The following is a 13051-nucleotide window of genomic DNA, read 5'->3' as shown; positions in this document are numbered from 1 at the left end:
TATATATATATGAGAAAAATGTTCTACAGTCTAGAAATGAATGCAAGAAAAAGAGTAAAGGGAGATCTCCCTAGACACCTCTTGAAGTGATTATAAGGCTGGATGAATTCAAAAGTAGCTCTAGGTTGGGTGCAGTGGCTCATACCTATATTCCCAGCACTTTTGGAGGTGAAGACAACAGATCACTTGAAGCCAGGAGTTTGAGACTGTAAGGTTGTTGTATAGGTTCGAACCCCCAGAGCGCGCCAACAGACAACACGAGGCTGTTTTAATGAGCGCCTGGGTAGAGACAGGCTGAGGCCTAAAATGGTATCAGCACCAAATGAGGATAGGACAGGGGTTTTATGGTCCCCTGGAAACAGGAAGTGTCTCAGTCTGACATGACTGCTACGTAGTACCCAGACGGCTTCTTTCTCGATCTTCAGGGGTACGTGTCTTCCATCCAGGGTAGGTGTCTTCCCAGCGGCTCTCTTCCTGCTTCTGCTATCTTGCTGACTCATGCTGCTGGCTCAAGTAGCCTTGCACCTTGGAACTGGGCCTGAGAAGGGAGGAGTTACTCATCCCTTTAAGCTTTCAGGCCCCGGGGAGAATCTTGCCATTCCTCTCTATTGGTTATAGAAGAAAGGGAAAAGGGGTTACTTTCTCAATAATTACTTCAGTCGTGACATAGGGGGTGGCATGGGCATCTTGGAAAAAGAAAAACTTAATTTTGGGGGTACTCTTGAGAGACGGGTTGGTATCCATCATATCGTTGTAGCAGGAACATTGTCTGGATTGTCTGACAGTTAACTGTAGTTTCAACAAGAATTTTAATGGCTTTTATTATCAGTGGGATAACAAGGGGAGAAACAGGAGGAGCCCAGTGATGAAGATTACTGTCCTTACCAGTGTTTTAAATCCTCCTAAATTAGAGAACCACCTTCTTAGAAGATTTGTTGGGTCCCATCCCTTCTAGGTTTGGACTGGTACATGGGCTACTTTTTTGATGTTTGAAGCGATTTCTAGAACTGCTTTTCCATTATCGTCTATGTTAAGACAGCAATTAGAGATATTAAACTTACCACACTCCCCACCTTCTTCTGCTAATAAGCAGGGTAGTGCTAGCCTGTGTTGATAAATTGCTGCATGCATTTGATTTTGGTGTTGTGTGGGCATTTCCAGGGCTGAGGCCGTTTGGTTACTGATTATCTGTAGAACCACCTGTAGTCTAATTATTCTATTTAGCATATATATGGGAGTGCAATAACCCCATGAAACATCCTCGGCGCAAGTGGCAGGACCATAATATTCAATGATCTGTTGCGGAGGCCATTCGTCCTCTTGCCATCTTTGGCTTCCTCCTGCCTTTAAGGATCATTTTTCTTTGTTTAGGTTATTATATACAGGGACTCCGAGAGTGTTGCCCGCCGTTAATGTTTTGGAGGAAGGAGTAGCCTTGGGAGTGAACTTGACCCTGGTGCGATGGACCCAGTGGGGGAGTCCTTGGACTGTCATTGCAGATGGCATGCTGAGTACCACAGTGTAGGGGCCTGTCCACTTCAGTTGTAGCTATTGGTGAGGGTCGGGTTGGCAGATAAACACATCTGTGCCTGCAAGACAGTTACGTTGAGAGGACAAGGAGGTGTTGACAAGGAGAGGCATGGCCTCATCTGCTGCTTCATGAATGAAAGACCGTGTCTGGATTAAGAAGTGGAGATAATTCACGAGTGGCTCAGAGTCTGGTAAGGATGGAGGCCCTAAAACAAAAGTTTGGCCACCCAAGATTTCAAAGGGACTATAAAAAGAGGGTTCTTTTGGTGTTGCATGGAGTCTCATGAGGGGGAAAAGGGAGATTTTTTTGTCCAAGACAGCCGGATCTCTAGAGCCAGCTTGGTGAGTCGGGCTTTAAGGACAGAGTTAATTTTTTCAACTTTACCTGAAGATTGAGGCCTGTAGGGTGTGTGGAGAACCCATTTTATACCTAAGGATGTAGAGACACCTTGGGTAATTTGGCTGATGAAGGTGGGTTTGTTATCGGACTGGATGGATGTTGGGAGTCTGAAACGGGGAATTATATGCATGATGAGAGTCTGTGTGATGACATTTGCACCTTCTGAAGTTGTTGGGAACGCTTCTACCCACATGGAGAAAGTACAGACAAAGACTAGAAGATAGTGGAGCCGTTTATCAGGTGGCATGTGAGTGAAGTCTACTTGCCAATCTTGCCTCAGTACCTGGCCCTGGGCTTGGTGGCTAGGAAAAGGTGGCAGTCAGAGAGAACTCTGGAGTGATACTGAGTGGCAGATAGAGCAGGACTGGGTAATCTCTCAAACATGGCTGGAAAGGTGAGGACAAGTGAGGATAGGTCAGATAAGTTGCAAGAGAGGTTTGTACCCGACATGGAAAGAGTTGTGGAGGCTTTAGATGACAGGTTGTTTGAGAGTGAGGAAGAATGAAGCACCCTTCCTTGACATAACATGGTCTTTGCTTTTGAAGGTTTTGGGATCAGAAGTCCTGCTTTTCTTCTGAGGTGTAAGGAGGAGAGAAAAAGGACAGGGACAGAGTGTGGCCGGGTTTAGACGGGAGATGGTTAGCATGGTGATGTGGGAAGTTTCTATGAATAGAGCATACAGTTGGAGGAGCCGTGGGGCAGAGATAAGACAGTACACTGCGGTGAGCTAGTATGTCTTTGATGTTACGGGTTGAATAAACTGTTAGGTTGGCATAGAGAGATAGTTTTAGGCTTTCAAGGGTGAGGACTGCAGTTACCGCCAATGCGCCAATGCTAAGAGGCAGGCAGGCCATCCGAGAACTGTGGCTTCAAGCTGCTTAGAAAGGTGGGCAACAACCTGGAGGGTGGGTCCCTTAGACTGGGTTAGAACACCTAGTGCAATTCCACGCCGTTTCTCAGTATAGAGGGAGAAAGGTTTGGTGAGGTCTGGGAGAGTGAGGACAGGAGCTGAGGTGAGAGCCTTCTGGAGTAGACGGAAAGGCTGGGTAATAGGCTGTGCACGGTTTGAAGGCTCATGGAGAGGGCCTTTAGCAGCTTGGTATAACAGTTTGGCAAGTAGAGTGAAGGAGGGAACCCAGACCCTAAAATATCCCACTAGTCCTAGAAAAGAGATAATTTCTTGCTTAGTTTGTGGAGGCAGGAGGGACTGGAGGAGGGATATGTGGTTGGTTGTGAGCCCTTGGGTTCACGGGGTAAGAGCTAGGCCTAGATAGGTGACTGAGGGGGTGCATGTTTGTGCTTTCTTAGGGGAGACCCAATACCCCCATTCTGCCAAAAAGTTTAAAAGAGAGAGATAGTATGGGCGTTGCAGTCTCTTGGAGAGGGGCTACACAGGAGCAGATCATTAACACATTGAGGGACAGTGGACGGTTTTAGGGATAAAGTACAGAGGTTGTGAGCAAGGATCTGTCCAAAAAGGTGGGGGCTGTCTCTGAAACCTTGAGGTAGTACACACCAGGTGAACTGACATGAAAGTTGGGTGTCGGGGTTTTCCTACGTAAAGGCAAAGAGGTTTTCGGAATCAGGGTGTAAAGGAATTGTGAAAAAAAGCATCCTTTAGGTTTAGAACAGAAAAAGGGGTGGTATTGAAGGTAATTGTGGAAAGTAAAGTATACGGGTTAGGAACTACTGGACATACTGGGAGTACAGCTTGGTTAATGAGCCTGAGGTCCTGGACTAAGCGGTAAGTTCCATCTGGCTTTTTAACAGTTAGAACTGGTGTGTTAAAAGGGGAGCTTGTTGGGCAGAGTAGGTGACTGGCAAGGAGGCAAGAAATGATAGGCTTTAGGCATATGAGAGCTGCTTGGAGGATGGGATACTGCTTCTGGGACAGGAACTAGGTGGGCTCTTTAAGGATAATGCGGACAGGGGTGTGGTGTTCTGCGACTGAGGGTGTGAAGTATCCTAAACAGTGGGGTTAACTATGGATGGGGAATAAGGAAAACTTGCATGGTTTAGGGTGGAAGGTTGGAGGAGTAGAAGGAAGTTAGAAGTACTGGAGGGGACAGGGTAGATGCATTGGGTATATGGCAATGTGGAAGTGGAGAGTAGTGTGGAGTTTTGAAAGGATGTCTCTGCCTAGGAGCGGAGTTGGGCATGAAGGCAGGACTAAGAAAGAGTGAGTGAAGGAAAAGGTGTGCAGGGAGAAGAAAAGTGGAGGGTTGGCTCGGGGTTTGGAGACTTGTCCATCAAGTCCTATAAAAGAGACCTGGGAGGACTCGGTGGGTCCTGAAAAATTAGGTAAAGCACAGTAGGTTGCCCTGGTATTAATTAAAAAAAAATACTGGCCTAAATACCACCATCAGGGTTCCCCTTGGCTCGGATGAAGCGATGGTAGTTGCCAGTGCATCTGTTCCAGGGCACCATCAGTCTTCAGCGGCAAAGCCAAAGAGATCCAACTGGGAGGTTATGACCAGCTTGGGAAGGGATGGGGGCAGTCCTTGCAGGGGCCACTCACAGTCTGACTTCCAGTGGGGTCTTCCTCAGAGGGGGCATGGCCTGGTGGGCTTACCTGGGTTTGGGCATTGTCTGGACCAGTGGCCCTCATTGCCGCACTTGAAACAGGCACCAGGAGGAGATGGATTGCTAGGAGGCTTCTGTGTGGAGCTGCAGCCCCGTGGGCCTGCAGGGCCCCTGATGGCAGAGGCAAGCATTTGAAACACTGCCTGTTTTTGCCTTTTACTTTCCTCATCATGATTGTTAAAGACTTTGAAGGCTAAATTAAGAAGGTCTCGTTGTGGGGTTTGAGGACTGTCCTCAAGCTTCTGAAGCTTGCACTGAATATTGAGGGTGGATTGGGAGATGAACTGCAGGTTTAAGATACTGGTTCCTTCTGGGCTGGCTGGGTCTAGGTTGGTATACTTTCTCATGGCTTCAGTTAAATGAGAGAGAAAAAGGCTGGGTTTTTGTCAGGACCTTGGGTGATTTCTGAAAGTTTTTCATAGTTCACTGCTTTACGGGCACCCTTTTTGAGTCCTGCAAGGAGACACATAATCATGTGATCTCAATGGTGGCATCCAGGGGCCCCGTCTTGATAATCCCAGTAAGGGTCCTGGTTAGGGACTGCCTCTGCACCAGTAGGCTGGGCAGGAGCTTGGTGATGAAGTGTATCAGCATGCACCTGAGTTATGGTCCAGATACGGTCCCCATCTTCTGGGGTGAGGGTGGAAGAGAGGATAATGTAGAGGTCATGCCAAGTTAGTTCATAAGACTGGGTAAGGTACTGAAACTCCCTAATATAAGAGGTAGGGTCTTCTGGAAATGAACCAAGTCTTTTGTTAATTTGAGAGAGATCAGTGAGGGAGAAAGGAACATGAACTCTAACAATACTTTCAGTTCCTGCTACTTCCTGAAGGGGGCACTCTAGCACAGGCGCTGAAGTAAGGTTGGGGCATGGGCCAAAGATGGCGCCTGAGTGAGTACCGGTGGGAGAGAAGAAAGAACCTGGAAGTGGTTCCTGCTGCGGCTTTGAAGGGAGAAGGGGGTTTGAGTTAACAGGCAGTGGAGGATAGATAGAGGCGTAAAACGGTGGGATGGGTTTACAAGCCTCAGGAGAGGGCGGTGGGGGAGGAGAATGGGTATAGGCAATACTAAAATTGTCCTGAGGAGGGGACTGTGTAGGAAAAGAAGTGGATACAACTGACTGGGAAGATGGCAGCTGGGAAGATGGCGGCTAAGAAGATCGCAGCTGAGAAAATAAAGAGGAGGCTTATGGGGGTAAAGAAGACAGTTGAGAGGGAGAGGTGGGGGCTGGGAGGGGTGGACAGCAGTCTGCTGGATCTAACGAGGAAAAAGAGGTAGGGTTGGGAGGAGAAAGGTGATCAGGGTGGAGAGAATGGAGGAGAAGGATTTGAACAGGGGAGCAAGAATTGCAGAGGTCGGGTTGTGATCCGAGTGCAAAAAGGCCTGGACATAAGGAATTTCTCCCCATTTCTCCATTCATCGGCAATAATTGCTTAAGTCAGTTAAAATTGTAAAGTTGAATGTTCCATTTGTGGCCCATTTGGACCCACTGTGGCCAGACAGAATTGCAAAAAAGACAAGGCCCTTAGTGCGGATATTTTGCCTGAGGACTAAGGTTTGCAAGTTTTTTATGAAGCAGCCTAGAGGGCTGTTTTTTTGGAATGGAGGACCGGGAGTTTCCCATAACGGAGGGTAGGCTTGGGAGAACAGGGAAAAATGAGACCGTCCTGGATGGCCAGAGGGAGATGATAAAAGGAGGAATCGTCACTGCTGCCTTTTTTGTTCCCGGAACGGGATCAAATGGCTTAGAGGCATCCCCCTAAGACCAGATGATCAGTGAGTGCCTGGCACATGCGGGAGCCTTCTTGGGCCAATGTTGAATTTTTGGACAGGAGAAACCAAGAGAGGCTGTGCAGATTCTCCCGTTAACTGGGCTCCCGGGAAATTTACGAGTAGGCGAGATCAGTGACCGATGTGCATGCACAGAGAGGCGACTGGAGGCTGAAGAGCTTCCTTTGTTTGGCTGCTGTGGCCTGCTCTCTGGGGTGGAGGGGTAGGTCCATGGGGAATGCAGACGTAAGCCCGTCCTGGATTTCAGCACCAGATTGTATTGGTTCGAACCCTGAAAGCATGCCAACAGACAACATGAGGTGATGTGGAGCAACATGCTGTTTTAATGAGCACCTGGGTACAGGTAGGCTGAGGCCCAAAATGGCGTCAGCATCAAATGAGGATGGGGCAAGGGTTTTATGGTCTCCTAGAAACAGGAAGTGTCCTAGTCTGACATGACTGCTATGTAGTACCCGGATGGCCTCTTTCTTGCTCTTCAGGGGTATGTGTCTTCTGGCCAGGGTAGGTGTCTTCCATCTGGCTCTCTTCCTGCTTCTGCTATCTTGCTGATGCATGCTGCTGGCTCAAGTTGGCTTGTGCTTTGGGACTGGACTTGAGAGGGGAGGAGTTACTCATCCCTTTAAGCTTTCAAGCCCCAGGGAGAATCTTTCAGAGAGCAGCCTGGCCAATATGGCAAAACCCCATTTCTACTAAAAATACAAAAATTAGCTGGTGTGGTGGCACATGCCAGTAATCCCAGCTTCTCAGGAGGCTGAGGCCCGAGAATCACTTAAATTTGGGAGACAGAGGTTGCAATGTCAAGATCGCACCACTGCACTTCAGCCTTAATGACAGAAAAATGTCTCAAAAAAACATAACAAAACAAAAAACAAAATAAAAAAAGTAGCTCTAGAAGTGATTACTTTATAGTCTAAATCCCAGGCAGATTTAGACACAAAGCTTAAGTTTCACTTTTTTTGTTTCCCTGAGCAGTGTGCTTATATATCTAGCATAAGCTCTGGGGTTACAGTCCAGAGATGTGTGGCCATGCTCCATGCTCAGTGAGCCCTGGCTCTAGCAAGAGGCAAACATGTTGCTGCCCTTCCCTATGCCCCAGACAATGTATGTTTTCAGATGCTGGAAGTGAGGCTTATAGAAAATAACCCCATTGGGATATTGAAGGTGCCAGTCAATTTGAGGTTGTTACATTACTTCATAACCAGGATTGTGGTGAAAAAAAATGGTGTGTCCTAAGATGACCCACCCCAATTCTACCTTGTTTTAGGGAGGTCACTTATTTCTCCATGCTCACAGCCCCTGGGAACCACCATATATTACCCTTAAAATACAAGTGTACCCTTTGCTCAATTTCTTACATGGATTATAGGTGAGTCATTGCATTAGCCTGTCTTCACACTGCCATAAACATGCTCTCTGAAACTGAGTAATTTATAAAGAAAGGAGGTTTAACTGACTCATAGTTCTGCATGGCTAGGGAGGCTTCAGTAAACTTACAATCATGGCTGAAGGTGACAGCAGAGCAGACACCTCTTCACAAGATGACAGGAGACAGAGAAGAGCAAAGGGGAAGAGCCACACATTTATCAAACAACCAGATCGTGTGATAATTCTATTACAAGAAGAGCATGGGGGAAACTGCCCCCATGATGCAATCACCTCCCCACCAGTTCCCTCTCTTGACACATGGGGGTTACAATTTGAGATGAGATTTGGATGGGGATACAGAGCCAAGACATATTATTCAACTCCTGGCCTCTCCCAAATCTTATGTCCTTTTCACATTTCAATACGAATTATGCTTTCCTAACAGTCCCCCAAAGGTTTAAGTCATTCCAGCATTAACTCAGAAGTCCAAGTCCAAAGTCTCATCTGAGACAAGGCAAGTCCCTTCTGCCTATGAGCCTGTAAAATAAAAAACAAGCTAGTTACTTCCAAGATACAATAGGAGTACAGGCATTGGGTAAATGTTCCTGTTCCAAGTGGGAGAAATTGACCAAAACAAAGGGGCCACAGGCCTTACGCATGTCCAAAACCCAGTGGGACATTCATTAAATCTTAAAGCTCCAAAATCTCTTTTTACTCCACGTCTCACATCTTGGGCACACTGATGCAAGGGGTGGGCTCCCATAGCCTTAGGCAGCTTCACCCCTGTAGCAGAATTCTGCCTGGACATCCAGGCATTTCCATACATCCTCTGAAATCTAGGCAGAGACTCCCAAAGTTCAACTCTTGTCTTCTGCACATCCACAGGCCCAACACCATGTAGAACCCATCAAGGTTTGGGGCTTGCACCCTCTGAAGTAACAACTTGAACTGTATGTTTGCGCCTGTTAGCAATGCTTCGAGCTGGAGAGGCTGGGATACAGGGCACCAAGTTCCGAGGTTGCACAGAGCAGCAGGGCCCTGGACCCAGCCCACGTAACCATTTTTGCCTCCTTGGCCTCCAGGCCTATGATGGGAGGGGCTGTGATGAGAAGAGTGAAGTGGAAGAGCCTCACACTTATTAAACTATGAATTCCATCATGAGAATAGCATGGTAAACTGCCCCATGATCCAATCACCTACCACCAAGTCCCTCCCTTGACACATGGGAATTACAATTAGAGGTGAGATTTGGGGGAAGACGCAGAACCAAACCATATTGGTTATTGACCTATAACCCTTCCCAAACCTGTTGTTTAACCTTGAGGCAGAAGCATGTGCTCCAAAGTCTTTGCATCTTAGTAATGTTGCAATTATCCAATAACATTTTATAAATGTTGGATCAATGATGGGAGAATGGTTGGGACACTGCCTTATTGGGATACTGCTCTGGGGATTCCCCATTCTCACTCACACTAAGCAATTAGAGATGCCTGGTCAGAAGAGTGTGACAGAAACCTGTGCCCATTGGGGGTTTGCTTCTCTTTAATAGGGAACAGTGCCAGCTGCATCTCTCAGGCCAAGCTTGAGGTGAGCAGAGAAGTTAACTTGGGTGTGCATCCTTTTCCCCTTTCTCACAATGACTCCGATGTCTCTGGCCCTGGGCATTTACTGGACCTTTGGAGAAGTGGCAAGGGGAAGGATGAGAATGGTCAGAGGAAAAAAGTGGAAACTTAGCTACAAACAGAAAGATTACAGCCTTCTCCTAACAGCTGGATGGCACAGTGAATGTCCATCTGACATCCATGGGCAGAAATGGAAGGGCATGGCTGCTGATACTGTTATAGGCTTCAAAGAATATTTCTGGACACTGGCCCTGTCCTCTGAATCTTGGACAGTTTCTTCTCTCTGTATAGAAACACTGAATTACATTTCTGGAATACTTTTTTATTAGAATACTGGTCACATTCTATCATCAAGAATTTTGGGTTAAAAAGTTAAGCAATGGTTTTGACAAGAATTCCCAAAGCATTATGGCTGTGGATTCCCAAGATGCAACCTGTGGTTACATTATGGCTGGATTCAGACAGAAATCTGGATCTTTAATTTTTTAATGAGACCAGGAAGTATAGATGGGTTGACCCTCCTGTGGCTTCCATGGCAATTTATATTTTTCAACCACTTATCATATTGCATGATTGCTGAATTTTTCACCCCATAGCATGCATTAAAAATTAAAACATTTGCACCAATCATTAGGATAATTAGATAGTGTTGCCCACAGTTAGAGGCAATTGGTCTGGAGTTCCAGCCATCCGGACCCAAATGGTTTCCCTGGGGCTGAGCTTACTGAGTTGAACTTTTTCTGGTCTTTAAGAACCTCTACTTTGCCTTCAAAGAAATGAAGACGCTAGCCGTTTGTGTCTTTTTGTAGACTCATTGTCCCTCTTTTATATCTATGGTGGGAAACATGGACAGGTGAATGATGCTCTACAAAGAGGTTAAAAGTATCATTGAGAAGACACTTGAATTGACCCGATGACAGATGGATCCCCATCTAGGCAAGGTTCACTTACACTATGACTCTCCTCTTTCCCATACGATTCACCTTTTTCCTAGTTGCTGTGTGCATGCTACCTTGAGAAGACAACCATCACTGCAGTTCCTCTAGCATCATGGAGTCTCCCTATATCTTGATGTTTCAAGAGACAATGAAACCATATAATGCCTTCTCTTTCCTACATTGCATCTGAAAGGCCTAATTGTGACTCTCAGATATTCTACTTTAATTGGAGAGCATGATAAACATAAATGCTCATAAAGTGCAATTAGTTCCAACCACCTGATGATATTTAACTTGAGTATGAAGACCCCAGAATTTGATTCTATATTAGTCAGGATAGACCATAATATCAAATTTCATTTGTCATTAAGCTACGTGTCCATCATAGTTTAGCAAGATGATTCTCCTCATCACAGGCCCTCAGGAATTCAGGATAGTGGAGGCCCCACCTCCACACATGCTTCCACAATACAGGGGTAGGGAAAAGAGAGTGTGCTAAATCGCATGCTGGTCCTTAAAGCTTCTGAACACATATAACACAAATTTCTTCCCACTTACATTTTATTGGATAAAAAAAGTCATTTGGTGATGACTATGTTCTTTAGATGGTGAGGAGACACTGAATTTTTGTGAACAGTAATATAGTACACCACTAGCCGCAGGGCCTCATTAAAATAAAGAAGGCATTCATGATTTCATTCAACAGACATTTTTGAACACCTATTATCTATCGGAACTGTTTGAAGTTCTTACAATATATCAAAAAACAAAACATACAAAGATCCCTGCTCTCATGGAGTTTATATTTTAGTGACAGAAGAAAGACAATACACAATGAACATAATGTGCAAGTGAATTATGTAGTTCTTGTCTCCATACAGCCTATTGGTTCTGTTTCTCTGAGAACCCTAACTCAGGGTTCGTTTTTGTGGGAGATAAGTGCTACAAAAAAAAAACAAATTGTAGAACAAAGGTGGGGGTTGGGGAGTGGTGACCTCTGATCTGAAGTGTCTGAGGAAGAGGAGTGACAATTTTAAATGGAATTGTCAATGAAGGATTCACTGAAAAATTCATGTTTGAACAAAGGCTTGAAGTAGGTCAGGGAGGTATCCAATTGTATATCTGATCATATGGAACCTCTTAAGTTTCTACTTTGAATGAGTTAGAAATCATTGATGGGTTTTAAACAGAGGAGTGATGTGACTAACATGACTTCTGTTTTCAAAAGGAATTGCTCTGTTGAGCATGAACTGTAGGGTGCACGAGGAAAATGAGGAGACTCATTGGAAAGCAATTTCAGGAATCCAAGTGAGATAGGATGGTGGCTCAGACCAGGGTGATAGCACAAGAGGTAGCGGGAAATAGAGTCTGGATATTTTCTGAAGGCAGAGCCAACAGGTTTTGAGGTGACTGAATATGGGATGTGGAAATTTTTGTCCTAAGAAAGTGGATGGCTAGAGATGGAGCAGACTTAGATAGAGTAGGTGCTATGGTTTGAATGTCTGTTCCAAAATTCATGTTGAAATTTAATTGCTATTGTAATGGTATGAAGAAGTGAGATATTTAAGAGGTGGATTTAATGCCTTGATAAAAAGGCTTTCAGGAATGGGTCATCTTTTGCCCTTTTGCCTCCTGCAATGGGATGGTGCAGCAAGAAAGCCCTCACCAGATGCCAACCCATCAGTCTTGGACTTCCCAGCCTGCAGACCTGTAAGCCAATACATTTCTGTTCATTGTAAATAACCCAGTCTCCGGTATTCTGTAATAGCAGGAAAAGATAGTTCAGTTTTGCATATGCTAAGTTTAAGATGTCTACCAAACATCAATGTAGAGATACTGGTTAGGGAGAATATATAAATCCGGGATTCAGCAGAGAAATTGGAGTTGGATACATGCATTTAGGAGTTGTCAAAGTGTAGATAGTATTTAAAGCCATGGAATTGGATCAGATTGATATGAGTGTAGATAATAAGGAGAATAATATCCAGGACTGAATCCCAGAGCACGTCAAAATTAAAGGAAGTCATTTAGTTTTATAGGGCTGGTGTGGATCCAGTGTAGTGTTTATTTGGTTCTTGTGTTTTTTTTGGTTTTTTGTTTTTTTTTTCCTTTAGGTTAACCTAAACTTGTATTGCGTGGGAAAATAAATTATCAACTGAATGGATTTGGTGCATGAAAAACCATTACTGCCTGCCATCACTTGAAAATTGGACTTATTAGTCAGGGTTCTCAGAGAAACAGAACCAATAAGATATATGGAGAGATATATATTTGTTTGTTTATCATGGGAACTGGCTCATGCAATTATAGAGGCCAAGAAGCCCCGTGATCTACCATTTGCAAACTAAAGAACCAGGAAATCTGGTGATGTAATTCACTTTGAGTCTAAAAGCCTGAGAATCAGGGGAGTCAATGGTGTAAGTCCTGATCAGAGTCTAAAGGGGTGGGGTCAGATGGTGTAATCCCCAGGCTAAATCCAAAGGCCTGAGAACGAGATACTCGTGTCTCAGAAGAAGATGAGTAAAACATGAATCATGAAACACAAATCATTTCCCACCAAAATGAATCAATGACCTTTCCAGGGTAGAAAATATTCAATGTAGCCGGCTTTCCACCATGTGGCTGATTGGCCTCAAGGGTTAATACCATACCTGAGTGGGGATGAGTGTCCTCACTGGCCTCTGTTGCTAGAAAGAATATTTGTCAGCACCAGTACCTGTGTCACTGTTGAGTAGTGGGAGTGAATATTGCTAAATCCATGCACAGCCTCCACTCCTACTACCAGGGCTATGCCATTCATGAACTGTTGTTTGAACACTGGC

The 13051-nt window shown here is 45.2% G+C and overlaps 1 pseudogene; it reads right to left on the bottom strand.

Moving 5' to 3' along the window:
- Window positions 1-4292: 4292 nt before the first annotated feature.
- LOC129534479 (transcription factor NF-E4-like) lies at window positions 4293-8477 on the bottom strand (annotated as a pseudogene).
- Window positions 8478-13051: the final 4574 nt, after the last annotated feature.

This window comes from Gorilla gorilla, chromosome 5 (genome assembly GCF_029281585.2).
Source record: "Gorilla gorilla gorilla isolate KB3781 chromosome 5, NHGRI_mGorGor1-v2.1_pri, whole genome shotgun sequence".
Lineage (NCBI taxonomy): Eukaryota > Metazoa > Chordata > Mammalia > Primates > Hominidae > Gorilla > Gorilla gorilla.
The sequence above is the reverse complement of the archived record's forward strand: the minus strand, read 5'-3'. Positions and strand labels throughout refer to the sequence as shown.